Consider the following 15,819-nt stretch of genomic DNA (forward strand, 5'->3'; position numbering starts at 1 on the left):
TCCTAATGCAAACTGAGTGCCAATTTGTTTTTTGTAATAAGTTATATTTATGTCCAAAAACTAATCCCAAATTTATTCGAAAATACATACTTATATTTAACTTATTAAAAGCCCTATGACTTCATAAAAAATGCCAGAAAATTACCTCCGTCCAAGGGTCAGTCGCCGGGACATTTTATTTACTTTGTTGATTAAGCTAAAATGGCATAACAGCAGGGAGAGAGAGATCATCCAAGTGGCAAAGTTACGAGGCAACTGCCAAGGGCAAAGCCCTGCACAAAAACTCCCAAAAAATAAAAAGCAATGGAGAAAAAGCAAACGGAAGCATACGGAAATGCCAAGAGCGTGGATTACATTAACGCAGTATTTTCATAGACGAGGGTGTAGGAAGTGTGTAGGGATGGATGGGGCTCATAAGGAGGGTTTTGGGAGGCGGGTTTTGGGTGGAGGGTGCGAGTTGGCAAATTAAACGCCCACTTAATCTCGGCAGGGTCAACTTGTGACACGAAACTCATTTGGTGGGGAAGGTGCTCAGGAATGCTGAGTGGACAAATACGTTACAGAGGCAATCCAGATATAAACTTTGAATATTTAAACATACTTTAAATTTATTGTGAATTTTAAAATAATTAACGGACAAGATAAGCCTACCGTTTTTTTAAAAGCGTTTTTACAAATTTTGTAATTTTAGCAATTTTTGTAGAATTAAAAGCTTGTTTTAAATGAAGGAATTTAAGCACTCTAAATATTTTCAAGTTTAAAATTTCTTATTTCTATTTTGTAATAAAGCATAAGAAACAACGTATAAATTAATATTTATAATATAACACAATACTTATACAAAATTTGACGTACAGCCAAGTATATATAATAACCATAGCATAAAGTTGAATGGTAAATCTATTTTGAATCAACTTCTAGATTTGACATTGTGAATGTTTGATCCAATTTTATATCTTATAAAACACTTGGCAGCTACCTTAAAATTTCGTCTCGTATTTTTTCACATTTTGAAAACAAAAATTTTATTAAACAGTAAAAATATTAATATATTTCATAAAGAAAATATTATTCAAAATGGTTACCCAATTATAAGTTTGGTTTTGCATCAATAAGTGTAACTATAAACTTAATGGTTTGCAATATGCGAATAATCACTGTCACTATAAAATTTGTAGGGGTCTGTTGGGAGTTGAAGGTGGCTGCAGTATTTGGCAAGTTCAGGTTCAGGGACATCGCCAGGGGACAGTGTCAAGATCAAGTCTACGCCCCCACCCCTCACTCAGTCATTCAATCCTCCAAAGGTCTAGTCAGTTTCAATTAATTTCACGACGTAGGTAGACTGGCTGGGAAAACTAAAGAAAAACTGTTTTCCAGGCACTTTTGTGTCAAAAAGTTGTCGTCGCGACATTTCTACTGTGTCTCGACTGCGTTTTCATTTGCTCAGTTTCGTCCCCTGGTTTCTCCATTTTCTCCGTTTTCCATTCCTAGTGCTCGGAATGTTTTTATTTTATTTCCTTTTTCTCGAGTGCAGGAAATGCGTACTTCCTGTTTGTTGTCTCTGCAAGCTTTGGCATATTTGCGTGCTCGGTCCCGTCTCCTTCTCGCCTTTTGGCTGCCCGCTTTTCATCTCCCCCTACGATTTTCCTCTATCTCTGTGTGAGTTTGAGGGACAACGAATGCACTTGGACGACCGTCTCCGTCTGCGAATCTGCTTTTTCTCCGGCTTCGTTGGGGGTCACCCCATAAACTTTTTCCACTGACGCAGAATTTTATATTTTGACTTTGTTGCTTCCTTTCGACACCCTGTATTTGAAATTAAGGAAGTTTTTCTTATTAAAAAAACAAATATTAAATGCTTACAAAAATGAGTAATGTGTAAAGTTGAGCTATAAGAAAATGGATGTTGTTTTTATTAAACATTTTTAAAATTTGTTATACTTGTAATAGGTATTTAAAATATATTAGAAAAATTATTAGTACATATCGAACGCAAACTGTTCTAACGTTTAAAAATTTTTTTGGTACATCTATAATAGATTGGATTTAAGGCGGTTTTTTGTAGTAAATATTTTGTTTTATAAAATATTTATTAGTTATAAAATCATCATAATAGACATTATATTAATAATATCAAACACAACTTTAAGACCCGACATCTTTAAAATTTTAAAGACCGGGTATCTTGAAGTTGAAACACGTTTATTTTAGTCCTATTTTCTTTGAGGATGCATGGGGCAGGAAATGTCTGTGCTCAATGCACTGCCCGATCCGTTGGTTTTGTTAAAAACTTGCTACCCATTTATCTGTTTTGTGTACATGTGGGGACGGTTCGCCCTTCATCTTCTTTCTCCCAATTCAGATCCCTTATTCCCCAGTGTGGCAGTTTCATCCGTTTCGAAAGGGTGCGTTGATATTTTTTTTGTTAAAAGGCCTTGCAGAGCCATTTCTCCGGCAGCATCCTATTGGAAAGCATAGATTGGGGGAAGAGGAAAGGTCTTTTGGAATTCACTTCCTTTGTTGTCACATTAAAAATGCCACCTAGGTTTCGAAGTTAGTTCTTTTCTATTTAGTTAGTTTGAAATGTAATTACTTAAAGGCTTACAAGTTTTAATGAAAATTTTGGTTCTCATAGATTTTCACTTTCCACCATTAAAACAAAACTAGTAAATGTTGTTGTTGGTCAGTCAAAAATAAAGGAGTCAATCCGTAAACAGAACCTTCGATCACTTAGCTAATTTTGTACGTTCGTATATGTTGACATTTCTGAACATAAGGGGAGCTTCTGTTCCTCCCATGCATATGGGAGTGCTCTGTGCTGACCTTTTTCACTGCCCTTTTACCCTTGCTAGCAACTTCATTGAAAATATGGTAGCAGTCACATCACAGAGACACATTTTGGACAGACTCCAAAAATCAACTACAAGAATATAAGCAACAAGCAGCGACCACAAACGCAAAGTTCTTCGCGTCAACTTAATGGAGTTCGGCAAGTTTCCACCCAAATAAGAAATGAAACATGTTCACAAAAAGTCGAATAATGAATACTTTCCAAAGGCTTAGTTTGTATTTATTCAATAAATAAATAGCACAACAAATGAAATGTAAAAAAAATAAAAGGAAATCATAATTTTGAAGAGTAAATAATTTATAATTAAATTAATGTATCTCTACAAATACAGATTTGATAAAAAAAAGTCGGATATGAAACCTCGTATACTAAGAAATATCAGAATTGTACACAAAGTCAGGTAACGTTTTGAACGACCAATTTTCGACACTAATTTATTAATATTGAAAAGTTCCTCAAAATGTTATTTCTATACTTATCAAACATATATATAAAAAAAATATTAAACAAAATATTTATTATTGAGATAATTTAGTTGTAAATAATCGCGGAGAAAGGAAATGGAATGGAATCGCAGGAAAGGGCATTGAAGAACAAGAGAGCACATGGGTTAAACCGCAAGGTTCCAAGTGCTTTGTTTCCGTTGTCCCTAACATGGATTTTCCGAACCCATCTCCGTTGGTAAATTTTGCCCCATTGCGCCCACCACTTCGGGAGCTTACCGCATGTGCACTTTGTAATCTGTCGGCGTTATTGCATTGTGTGGTCGCTCGTGGGCGGTGGACGGTTGGAAAAGGGGGCGGTGCGTGATGTCACCTAGACTTTTGAGTGCATTTTCCTGCGGTCGCTCTTTGCAGTTGCTCAAGAAGTTTATTGGGCTCTCAAGGAGCTGACTGCTTTGAAATTTGATCCGTTTTCAGGGCGTGCATTCACGAGAGTATCTGATCCAGCTAATTGATTCGTATCTTGTATCTCTCTTTTTCATTGCAGGTAAGTGCGCAGTGTTGTAAATATTATAAGGAAAACGGAAAACACTACTTAATTAAACCTTTATTGCTGAGCTGAATGAACATATTTTGTTTTTGTTGTTTTGTTATTAAATTTATTTATTAAAGGCTTTAAATTAATGTTAACTTATATAAATTTAAACAATTTTTTTTTTTAATCTTTTGCTTTATTATTTTTTTGAAACTTTTTTTTTTAATTACATTGTCTTAATTACTATTTCAAAAAGCTTTAATTTTGTTTAGTAATATATGTTTATTACTTTTAATTGATCAGTTCAACGTTCTTTTTATTATTGTTTAATTCGATTTAATGAATCAAAAAGTTAAAAACCCTTTAGTTGTTGCCTTTACAAAATTTAGCTCATTTGTATTACCACTTTAATTGTTTGTTAAACCAGTAAAATCCAGCTCACTTCCATTCAAGTTTTTAGCTCCGGCAGACCACAGCAACCACAAAGGAATTTCCACTCTCTGTGTCATGCGATCTGGTTCTGCCTCCCATTTTTCTGGCTCACCTTAACAAGAGTCTCATAATCGCATCAGGAATTTTCTTGTTAAGCGTCAGGGAAAAAAAAATACAAAATATACAACAAAACAACGAAATTTTCGCAGCTTTTAGCGGGCGTCGCGTCGCCGCAGAAAAAGTCAACAGAGCGGGGAATTGGGAGAGGTAGGGGAGGGATGGAGTCCTTTGTGGACAGGAGGGCATGAGGTCCTTTGCCTTTCCCCCTGTTCTCCGTTCGAATAGAATATACAAACAAGCAAAAGTTTGTAAACAAAAATTCTGTTAAAGGGCAGACTCCCCGTTAGGAGAGTTGGTAAATCGGAGGTCTTGGGGCTTTTGGGTTAGAGGTTTTCCTACGGGCTAAAGCGGGGAGCCGGGAAAGTTTTTACATCATGATGCGGCGATGATATGGCTCGGAGAGTGTGACAGAGAGAGAGAGATGCTGTGGCTGCCTCTTCCCCCATCCGCGTCCACCTGATTGTTCCTCCTTTCCCCATTATGCTTGCTTTTTTTGTTGCGTATTTATTGTCGTCTAGGTTCAACATCGCCACATTCAGCTTCCATTCCCATTGTTGTTGTTGATGATGTTGAATACATTCCATTTCCACTTCAACTTGCTCTGTTCAAGCCTTTTCGTTGCGTGGTTATACCCTTTTCTAGGGTATTTATAGCATTTAAATCACAATTTTTTAACAGGGCAAACAGTACATTAATTTTTGAAAACCTTTTATTAAAATATGCTATTATTTCTTAAAGTTGTCTGTTTAAAGAAACGAACGAGCTAAGAGAGTAGGGGCGCTTGCACCTTGCAATTAAGAAATACTTAACACGCACTCGAGGAAAGTCTTACCTATACCTAACTTTTTTCAATAAAATCTATGATAAAACACAAACAATTTTGAAGAAAAAATTTTAATGTGAAAAAGGTATTAAAATCAAGAGTATCTGAAAAGTGCTTGTTTTTTTCTTGTTATGTCTGTCCTTTTTGGCGGTTAAAGTTTGCCGGCACTTGCTCTTCGGCTAGCCCCACAGTTCGTTGTCAACGTTTGTGGTTGTTGTCGTTGTTTGCTGTTATCCTTGTTGTGTGTCCTTCAGTTGGTTAGTCGGTTGATGTTTGCGGTGGGGTTAACATAAAGGGGTCCATATTAATTGGAAGAATTTTACCTACTTTAGTGATTACTCGTATGAGATTTGCTATTTTCGCGTTGTAACATTTCTATATTTATCATAATACTTTGAATATTAAATAAAATTAAATTCGCTTAGAAATAATATTTATTAAGGAGTATTTTAAAATTCAATTACCTCTGTCTTTATTCGTATTATAAATTGTTTTCTTAATTTATACCTCTCTTTAATTTATACCATTTAAATTTTTAATGTTATTTTTAAAAAATTAAATTAGTCTTTTTTATATTTTTTTTTTGTTGCGTACCATTTTTAGACCGTATAATATTGCCTAAACCGTTTGTAAATTACAATTTCCCTTTAACCGTAAACTTTTTAAACGCATGCGCGCTCTTTTAGTAAGGTAAATATTCTCTTTGAGCAATTGAAAAATTTCCCCCGTTTTAATTTACAAAGCGTGGGCATATTATTTATTTGTGTATTAAATTTTGTCATAGAATTTAAAAAGCAAAAATTTTCATTGCTCAGTTAGTAAAGTGTTGGCATGAAATGTGATAAAAAACAGTACTGTATTTGATTTATTAGATAAAGAAGAACTGTTTTATATATTTTAAATATTGAAGTTCGCTTAAAAATAAATTTAAATATTAAATGTTTTTACAATTTTCAAAAGCTGATTATCTAATATTTTCTTTCATCGTAACATGCCCTTTGTCATTCGATTTTTTCATTCATGAATTGTAAAGGATTCAGGTTTTTGGAGGGGAAGTTCTAATGGCTTAGTCTAACAGGTTGCTAAGATGGCAACATGTGGAAGAGACTGCGAACCTTAAAGCCGAATCCACAATGCAAACGAGAGAAAATTTCCCTGGAGAGAATGAATTTATCCACTCAAGTTTTTAGTACATAACGTTTGCCGCCTGTAAACAGAGAGCCAATTCCTGCAGGACCTTCGCCAAAGGACTCTGTCTGTGCATGTGTGTGTGCGAAATTCAATTTGACAATTTGCCGACTCCGTTGCCGAAGCGTAGGTAGTATTTAGTATAAATCGTGCTTTCAAACGGTGCGGATGTCCTGATCAGCGGCGTTATCCTTCGTCGTTCGTCCTCGTCAATTGTCGTCAACCGTCGTCGTTTAACACCGCGTTATCGCGTCCGGCCTTTGTGCAAGTGTGCCCCCTTAAGTAGGCAATACTTATTGTAAAACTGTCATTTAACTCTGCAATTAACCCAAAAGAATTACGAAAGAGCCGGGCTCCTTTAATTATTTATATTCGGTCCTTCCTTTCTCATTCGGTGAAGTGTACAATTAGGTGCGCCGAAGAAAATTCAATCAGTCAAAGTGGCAAAGAAAGCTTTTGAAGAGAAGTGCGTTTGTGTGTGCAATAAAAAAGGGACAGGCTCATATGATAACAGTCGTAATCAAAGCCTTTCCTTTGTTGATTTAACCGTGAAACCGATTTTTCACTGTGCAGTTTAAAGTTGTGTTTTGTAAATTACAGTGCAGCACAAAAGTAAGAAAACTTTAAAAAAAAAGATTGTATGGTAAATTGTTAAATATATTTTATGTTGCGTGCGATTTGTGTAAATGTTTGTTTTAAGTTAAATTTACTAGGCTTTAATATAAAATTATTTTAGTACCAAAGAAAATTGGAATTTTATTTAAATATAAAGTTTTTTAAATTAAACATTCATTTGTTTTAAAGAATTTATGATATTCTCTTAATCCAGTAAATACAAACTTTATGGTACAAAAATGCTGGGACAGGACAAATAACAAAAGTAATCTTGTAGAAACAATTCGTAAATGAACACAGAGATTGATTTCCAAAAACTGTTCATAGTAGTGAAATGGATAATATGTGCCCAACAATAGATCGTTTTCCATGTCACGTCAAATTGTTTAATATGTTGCATTTGCATTTGTTGCATTTAGCTGTTTGCCACTGTAACTTCCTGCTGTGTGTCAACGTGTTAAATGCAAATGAGTTTTGTGGGTCTGTGGCTGGTTTCTCTCTAGCATTTTTGGACTGTTAAGCTTTATCAATGGGCCCCAACAATTACACATTGTTACGTCTTCAGATTGTGTCTTTCTCACCCTCTTTGTCTGTGAATGCCTGAATGTGTGTGTTTGCATACCGGAAATGCAAACTTTCAACAACATCAATGGCAGCTGCCTTAACTGCCTTTCTTCTTTTTCCCCTTCCGTTTCCCCTCTCACCCGCTTTTTCCCACACTCACATTTCTGCAATGTGTTTGCGCGTCTGTTAAGCAATTGCAATTTCCATTTCCGTTACCGTGGTTGCTAGGCTATAGAAAACTTGGAAATATAAAGAAAAAAGTTTAAGCAATTTGATCGATTTTTAAATAAAAATGGCAATGTCTTGTAAGTAGAAGTGCAAGAATGTGGCGTCTTAGAATAACAAAATAAATTTGTTTAAATAATTTTCTGTGCAAACCAGTTTTTTCTATTCTTATTCTGCTTGAAATTTTATTTCCATCCTATAATAACTAGTTATTGGTAAAGGATTTTAAAATAAGGCAGAGTTTTAAAAATAAAACAAAAAAAATGATTTGTCTAAAAGGGTTAACAAAATTTTTAAATAAAATACCGAATAGTATGATTTTGTACAAAAAAGTGTTTTTGGTTGCTTAACATAGTTTTAAGAAACACTTTACCAAGCAAATCTATGAGCTTTTACTTTTTAAACAATGACAAAAATGACAAAATTGAATAATATCAACGATTATATGCTGGCGTTTAGTTGTAAATCTAAAGAATCTGCTTACACCTGTAAGCAACAACATCTGTATTTTCTGCTGCCTCAATTACAGTACAGTGCCCGCTGCCTTTGTTGAACTCAGAGCAAGCATTGTTGTTGCTGCCGAAGCAGTCATTTTTAAGTGCTCTCGGCCGCAGCCATTTTGTGTGTTTGTGTAAATATTTAATTGATTTTTAATATGCGCAATGCATATTTGATAAGTGTTTTGATTTCTTCAGGGCAGCAGCTGGCGGCTCCTGAAAGAGAAAAACGAATATATTCGTGGGGTGTGCGATGGTGGCAAACTGAAATTTCGCTTCGTTTCAATTGTGTGTGCATAATTTGTGAGTGTTTTTGTTATCGTGCTGGTCTAGAGCAAGGCAATTTAATTTCAAATTTACATATTTCTTTTTTGGCTGAGAATAAAGACTAAACGTTTAAACTTAAAATAATAAATAAATTTGTCTTTTTCTAAAATGTTTTCCCATTGCATTTATTTCGAACTAGTTAACACTAAACACATTTCAAACAAAATAAAACATATTCATTTTTAATTGACGAAATTGGTCAAATAACTGCAAGGCAAAAATCAAGTTAAATATTGGACAACAATTTTAGGTCAATTTTGCACCCGAAAATGTGTTACTCAAGTGCGTTTTAAAAATATATTGCATAAATGCTAGACCGCAAAAATTAAATTGCCAATTGCTAGCCGCAAGCGCGGAAACAAACAACACCAAAAATCAACAAAAATGAAAATTCGTCGCAAATCACGTGCCGACGTGGTTGCCTAGCGGAAATAAAAGCGAGTGCGTTTTCTTGTTCGCGTTTTTTCACGCGTAGTCCGTTGACAGCAAAAGACGGCGAGAATGCGGGGAAAATATAGGGCGAGATAGAGGGCAAGTCCGGAAAAAGGAAACGAGGTTTTAATTAAAAAACGTGAGGGCGATTTGAAAATATTCTTTGCTGTCTATTTACCTCAAGCATTTTAATGCTATAAATTGCATTCTACATTTTATTTTGCTGTGCTTTTTTTTAAATGTGCAAATGTTGGCTCTGGTTTTTGAATTGTGACCAGAGGCTACAAATTGTTCAACAGAATTTGCATAAAGTTGTCAGGCATTTGATTTATAGCTTTTAATTAAATCCTTGACATCTGGGCTGCTGATTCCTAATTTTAAGGTGGAGATGAGTGCGTGCTTGTTTCCAGGATTACTGGCTTTTAAAATGTGTTGTTGACATTGGGAAAATATTTTTTTTTTAATATCAATTATAAGTTGAAAGTCATTGCTTTATATTACAACGATTTTAAGATTGAGCCATATTTTTCGAACTTATATGCTAAATACGTAATTAGAAAACTCGCATATAATTTTGGACCATGAAACAAAAATATATAAGTTTGTTAACTTATTATTTTTGTAACGTTATTTATATAATTTTTTTAATTTAATATTTAACTGACGTCCGTAGGTTTTTCTCCAAAGGAAGTCAACGTTGAATTAAATTTTATACAAATATTTTCCTCATTGTAACTGTTTTAAAATACGTGATTTTATTTACCAGCATACCGCAAATTTTAAAACTACGCCATTAACTTACCCCAATATTTTACTAAGTCCATCGTACAGCTTGGTACTGGTTCTAAAGATTTGTATTTTGTTTCGACATAAGAAATCTCAAAGCTTTTTTGCTACCCCAAAAGATATTTTTGTAAAAACCTGAATTATGACTGTCATTTATATTCCGGATTCAGTATGCCCCCCATCGATTTTGTACCACGCTCCAGCTACAGAGTCCCCTCTCAGTTCAGTGACCTCCCTCAATGCTTTCTCCTGAATTAATTTTCCTCCCACAACAAATACCAAAACTCTTTGTGGAAATCTTGTTTACAGAAGAGCGAGACAAACCACAAGTTTCAACTTACATTTGCCCATAATTATGCAATTACGTAACCATTTAAATAGAACATCGGACGAATTCAAAGTGAAATGAAATACGCAGACGGAAAAGCGGGAAAAAGGGAAAAGGGTAAGGGAGATAGACTGCCTTTGACGTGACTTGACTGTTGCGTTGCCAGTCTGCGGTTTCACTTCACTGGTGGAAGGGAGAAAGTCGAACGCTGCCAGACTGACACCATTTCCCTTCCACCAGGACATAAGCGTCCTACGCTACTAACTTGTACTAGTGTGAGTCGGAAGCCCCGCATGCATGAATTAAATAAGGAAAGGAAAAACCAACAAAACGAAAAGGAGGAGTACAACAAACTTGATAATCCACTTCACAATTGAATATAATTTTATTATACTTCTGAGGACGAAAATGTATTAATAAAATGACTTTGTCAAAGATTGCATTTACAATGTATAAAGCAGAAAACAATTTAAATATACCGGAAGATAATTATAATCCTCGAATCTAAAAGTTGTCAATTTTTATTTTGAACAAAAGTAACCTATAAATACATTTCATTACATTACATTAGGATCTATCATAACATTATGCATGAATTGTATTTTTTTTTTATACGTACATATATAATATATATATATATATATATATATATATATATATATATATATATATATATATAATATATATATATATATATATATATATATATATATAATTTCAGTTGTAAAAATCATATTAAATTTTCCTACCTATTTGTTCTTTGAGTGAATTCTGTATTATGTAACATTTTCATAAATTTGCTCGCTTGAAAAAGCGACTTAAAGAACGGATTAAGCATAATTCAATCCGCTCGTTCGTTTAGTCATTTGGATTCCTTTTCAATCGGTTTTATTCTTCATGTCCCCCCAACATTCAATCAATAAGTCCTGTTCCATCTGTTGTTCTGTCCACCTCCACCCGTTCGTGTCCTTTCATCGCTGTCGCGTCGGAGTATCTGCTTAGTAGTGCGCTTAACTTCACTTCCGTTTCCGCTTTGAGCGGCTTCCGTTGAGCGTTATTATCTAACTAACTAGTGGCACTCGTGCGCGTAACGTTCTTTATGTGAGCGGGGCCCCTACACCCGCTGCTGCTCCGTATCTGTATCTATGTGTGTATACCCTCCTCGTTGTATCTTTGCATCTGGTCTGCGGATCGCAAGTCTCTGCCAGCCACTCTCGGCGACGTCAGTGTTTGAAAAATTTAATTACAAACTCTCTGAGGCATTATTAGAGAGATAACAGGATAATAACGATGGGCAAGGACGTCGTCGGTCGGCAGCTGTGTTCCACTTTTTTTTTTTGCTTCCTTGCTCTTTCCTTCGCCATCCTTTGTAGGCCTTCCCCCTCGTCATCTTTTTTGCATGGAAATTTTGTTTACTTTTCCTTCCGTCTGCCTTTCAATTAGTTGTTGAGACTAGACTGCACGTGACAAGCCTTTGCTCTTTTTTTTTTTTGCCCCCCCTCCCCCACAAACTGCCCGTCACGGATTTTCATTATCCACGCAAATTTTAATTAAAGATACAGTCTTTATTTTATAATTTTTTATTGCCAGCTGCATTAATTATGAGTTTAAATGTGAAAAATATGCCACTGGTTGTGGGTCATCAAGTATGTACTTAATTGGCAATCATATTTCAATTAATTGCTTATCAACAAATTTTGTTCAACGGCAAAATAATCTATAAATAGCCAATGGGATGTTTTTAAAGCGTTTCATGTGAATATGTATAGTTTTTATAACTATTAGCGGGGGACATGGAACTGATACCCATCTATATATACCCTAAGTTTAACAATTTTTTTTCTTTATTTGAATAAAATATGGCGCTGCCTTCATATTTTGGAGCGCTTTGTGTACTTTATAATAATAATTGAAACTATACCTTTTATTATATATCTTTAGCTATGACTGTTTCTTATATTTTGGTTAGCAAAATATTTTTATTTAACACGTTAATGTATTTTAAATAACAGTCTTTTTATGCAGGGTATGTTTATAAATGCATAATAATCATTAAACGAACTCAACACACAGAGCGTTATAAAATAATGTATAACTAACATCTGTATGAATTAACTTGGCCTGCATTAAGTATACGCACAGTAAACCAGTAATCCATTGGCAACAATTAAAAGCTTTATTTGGACTCCCAGTAAAAAAATGTTATACAACAGAGTTCAGTTTTTTCGGGTTGTTTTAACCTCGTTTTATTCTTCACTAATTGCCCCCGTTTTGCACCGCAAAAAAAAAATATATTGTTTTCTATCAAAATTAATTCGCTTGTAAAATATTTTGTTTTGTTCGTCTCCAATAATTGAATCGAAAGCGAAAGGCAGAGGGAATATATTTTCATTTATAGTTAATTAATAAATGCCAATGAATAAACGCTTTCGATGCAAACGAAAACATTTTTATTCAACTTGTATGCAATCGCGGCTAAGCCCGTAAATTGTTTAACAATAAGCGAAGCAAAAACATTCGGTTGTAACGACTGGCGAAACGCTGCATTCAGGTTAAGCTCCTGTTATGAAAATGAAAATAAAATAAATGCGTAGCTACACCGCACTAAGAATTGGCCTGAATTTCTGGCAGCGAATCGATTAAAAATTTTATACCATTTCTCATGGATGGACTTTGAAAAGAAATTCATTAAGTCCTCTGAAAACTCATTAGATTCGCAATCAGTTCTAAATTGCTTTACGTCCCTTAAGACCTCACATCTAATTACCTTATTACGCCGAACAAATCTCAACAGCCATGCTAAAATTAAAACAGCAAAGGATTTCCCTTGACTTAAAAAACAATATATAAAAAAGGTAAACCAGCGAAACAAGAAGCCGACATGAAAAACATAACACAAGAAGTTAAACAGAAAGTAAAAGACAAAGGAAAACAAAATGGGAGAAAGATGAGGCTCTCGACTAATTGTTTAAGTATTAGCTAAACTCCGTGGCATTAAGTCAACTCCGGGGTAAGGCAGAAATTTAATTAAAAAAGTTATTTCGGTCAGAATTTAAAAATTAATTTTGAAATTGTTTTACTTGCCACCCAATGGAAAATAACTTTGTGTACTATGGAAACTGTTTGACCAGCTGGCACAAATGAATGATGGAAAGGGAATATTGCCCCGCAACTGAAAATGTAAGCGGAGTATATTGCTGGGCCCGACAGTAAACAAATTAGCTCCCGTTCGCAGGCATAAAGGAAATGTATTGAATATATGCCAACGTCAGCTGACGCCTCGAAAACAACAACAAAAAAGATTCAGAAAACTCAACCGCAATGCAAAGCATAAAAAATGCAGTGAAAATCGCCAGTAAATTGTGCAACATCTGAGCCAAATAAATAACGGTATCAATGTGGGCTTGCAACTGAGCGTAACTGATGGTGGAATCCAATTCCCTGTAAAATGGGATTTCCGGATTTGAATATAGACATTACTAAATCGTTTGCTTTCTTATTCATATTATAAAGACATTTATAAAGATTAAATTTAAAACATTTTTAATTTAAAACAATACGAATATGTTTCTTTTGGGAATATGGTGCGAATACGTGATAATTTAAATAAACTAAAACATGATCAAAATAATATAGAATACTTTTTAGTGCTTAAGGGTTGCAAATTTGATGTTGGAAAAATTAGGGTCACATAAAAAACAAAAATACAGAAAACCTGTAACATTAGTGAGCGTTTCTGAAAAATTTCTGCCCCATAATTGAAAATTTGTTCCCCCTTCTGTCTCTCATTTTTTCTTTAAATGTCTGTAGCACCAAAAGGTTGGCAAACTGTTTTATTTTTCCTTTGTATATTCCAAACCGATGAAGTTATAATTTTAAGAAATTTTTCTTATTGTTGTTTTCTTGTTTTTTTTAATTTTTTTTTAAATAAATATTCACTTTACTTAAAATAGTTTCAAAATTTTTTTCTGCCGCTTGCAGTGCTGTTAAATAATGACCAACTGGCTCATAGAGCTTTTCTATTCATTATACGTTATCTAAGTGATTTATTGCTTCCACTAAGGCAAAAGCCGTCTTCTTGTTCCCCTGACTCCGAAACCAGTTTGAACCGAATTTTTTATAAGCATTAACATAATCTTTATGGCCTCTACTCGCATTCCTTCCCCTTTTTTATGAGTGTGTGCGGCCAATTAAACCCGCCCATATAAATAAAAACAAACAATTTTTGCAAACAAAAAAAAAAAAGAAAGCAGGGAAAGAAGCTCACAAAATTTGAACATAAAATGAGCAATTTCCATGAAAATGTTAAGAAAAATGTGGCAAACATTTATTGTTGGCGAAAAAAGGAGGATGAAGACCATATGGAGCATAATTTAGAGTGAAAAAAAGGAGAGAGAGAGAGACATCATTTAAGTGCCTTTGTTATGCACAGAGAAAAAAATTGCGTAAAATATATATTGTCTTGCCACCTCCACTTCTCTCCCAGTTTAGCACTCGGAAACAAGAGTAAACACATGTCTGCTGGAGCGCATCAAATAACAGAAAGGGCGGAGGACTCAAACACACTCACAAAAGGCCACTAAAATATTATATCTAATAAACCAAAAAAGTCTGGGGGCGAGGAACGAGATGAGAAATACATAAAAGAGAGAACAATAACAAAAGACATCAATCATGAGTCAGTGGAAACACGTCTACATAATCTTCCTTCCCCAACTTTTGTGTGTTTATGTATATTTCTAGGGAAGCAGTGAAAAATTGTTCCCAGCCAAATGCCCATTGACATTGAAGTTTATTTGTATTTCGCCCAGGGAACATCTTTTTCCACCTCCGACTCCTCAATCTCAGCATGTTCCTCTGGTGGCATATGTTCATTAAATTTATTAAATTACGGCCACACGCAACGCACGAGATGGAGAAAACCGGGCGAATATATATATATATATATATATATATATATAGTCGCAGACCCCCTCCATATGGTCATGGCAGATGTTCAGACATTGAGAGCATTTAATAAAGACATGAGCCGGGGACACATGGTAAAAGCTGTTGCTAAAGATGTGCGCTAATTGGGCTGGGAGAAAATTGGGCGGGAAATTGCCTCTAACTAAACTTTATTGAATTAGTTGAGAGAAGAAACACCAGCGGCGACACAAAAAAAAGTACAAACTGGAAAACAAACAAGCCATCAGCCATGAAACAACAGTTTTAATGAAGTCGGTCTTAGAACGAAAAAGAAAGTCAAGTTTGCCATTTGGGTCTTTAAATAAAGAAATTGAAGCAACCGGGACGGAAATTAAAAATAGTAAAATGATTGTACCTAGGTTGTGGTTTTTATTCTTTCATGCCTACACATTTAAATTAAAATGTTAGCACTTACAATAATTTACCAATATGAACAGGTGACGACATAAACTAACTAATTATGAATAGAATCCCTAGACAGACCATTAAAATCTTATGAAAGAGTTAGCAGCTCTCAATTTGCAAAGTGCAAAACATTTTCCTCCCCACATAATTGTTAATATTTGCCAAAATAAAGGCCGCCATGGTCGTAAAGCCAAATCTGAGCGTAAAAACAGGGACGAAAATGTAATCTCTGTATCTGTCTGTCGGCTGGGGGAGGCATAAAATTGTCCTTGACATAAAG

At 34.6% G+C, this 15,819-nt stretch overlaps 1 protein-coding gene across 5 annotated transcripts in view; it reads left to right on the top strand.

Moving 5' to 3' along the window:
- The window catches only part of LOC128263426 (CUGBP Elav-like family member 2), a 119,007-nt gene that overhangs the window by 11,327 nt on the left and 91,861 nt on the right, over positions 1-15,819 (top strand). Inside the window, exon 1 of one of the 5 annotated variants that reach the window (XM_052998464.1) lies at positions 6,987-7,004. The exons of the other annotated variants lie outside the window; for them this stretch is intronic. The gene's annotated coding sequence lies outside the window, so the exon portion shown is untranslated. Of the gene's footprint in view, positions 1-6,986; positions 7,005-15,819 lie in introns of those variants that run through there. 5 annotated transcript variants of the gene reach the window in all.

The sequence above is a fragment of the Drosophila gunungcola genome, unplaced genomic scaffold (genome assembly GCF_025200985.1).
Source record: "Drosophila gunungcola strain Sukarami unplaced genomic scaffold, Dgunungcola_SK_2 000001F, whole genome shotgun sequence".
NCBI lineage: Eukaryota > Metazoa > Arthropoda > Insecta > Diptera > Drosophilidae > Drosophila > Drosophila gunungcola.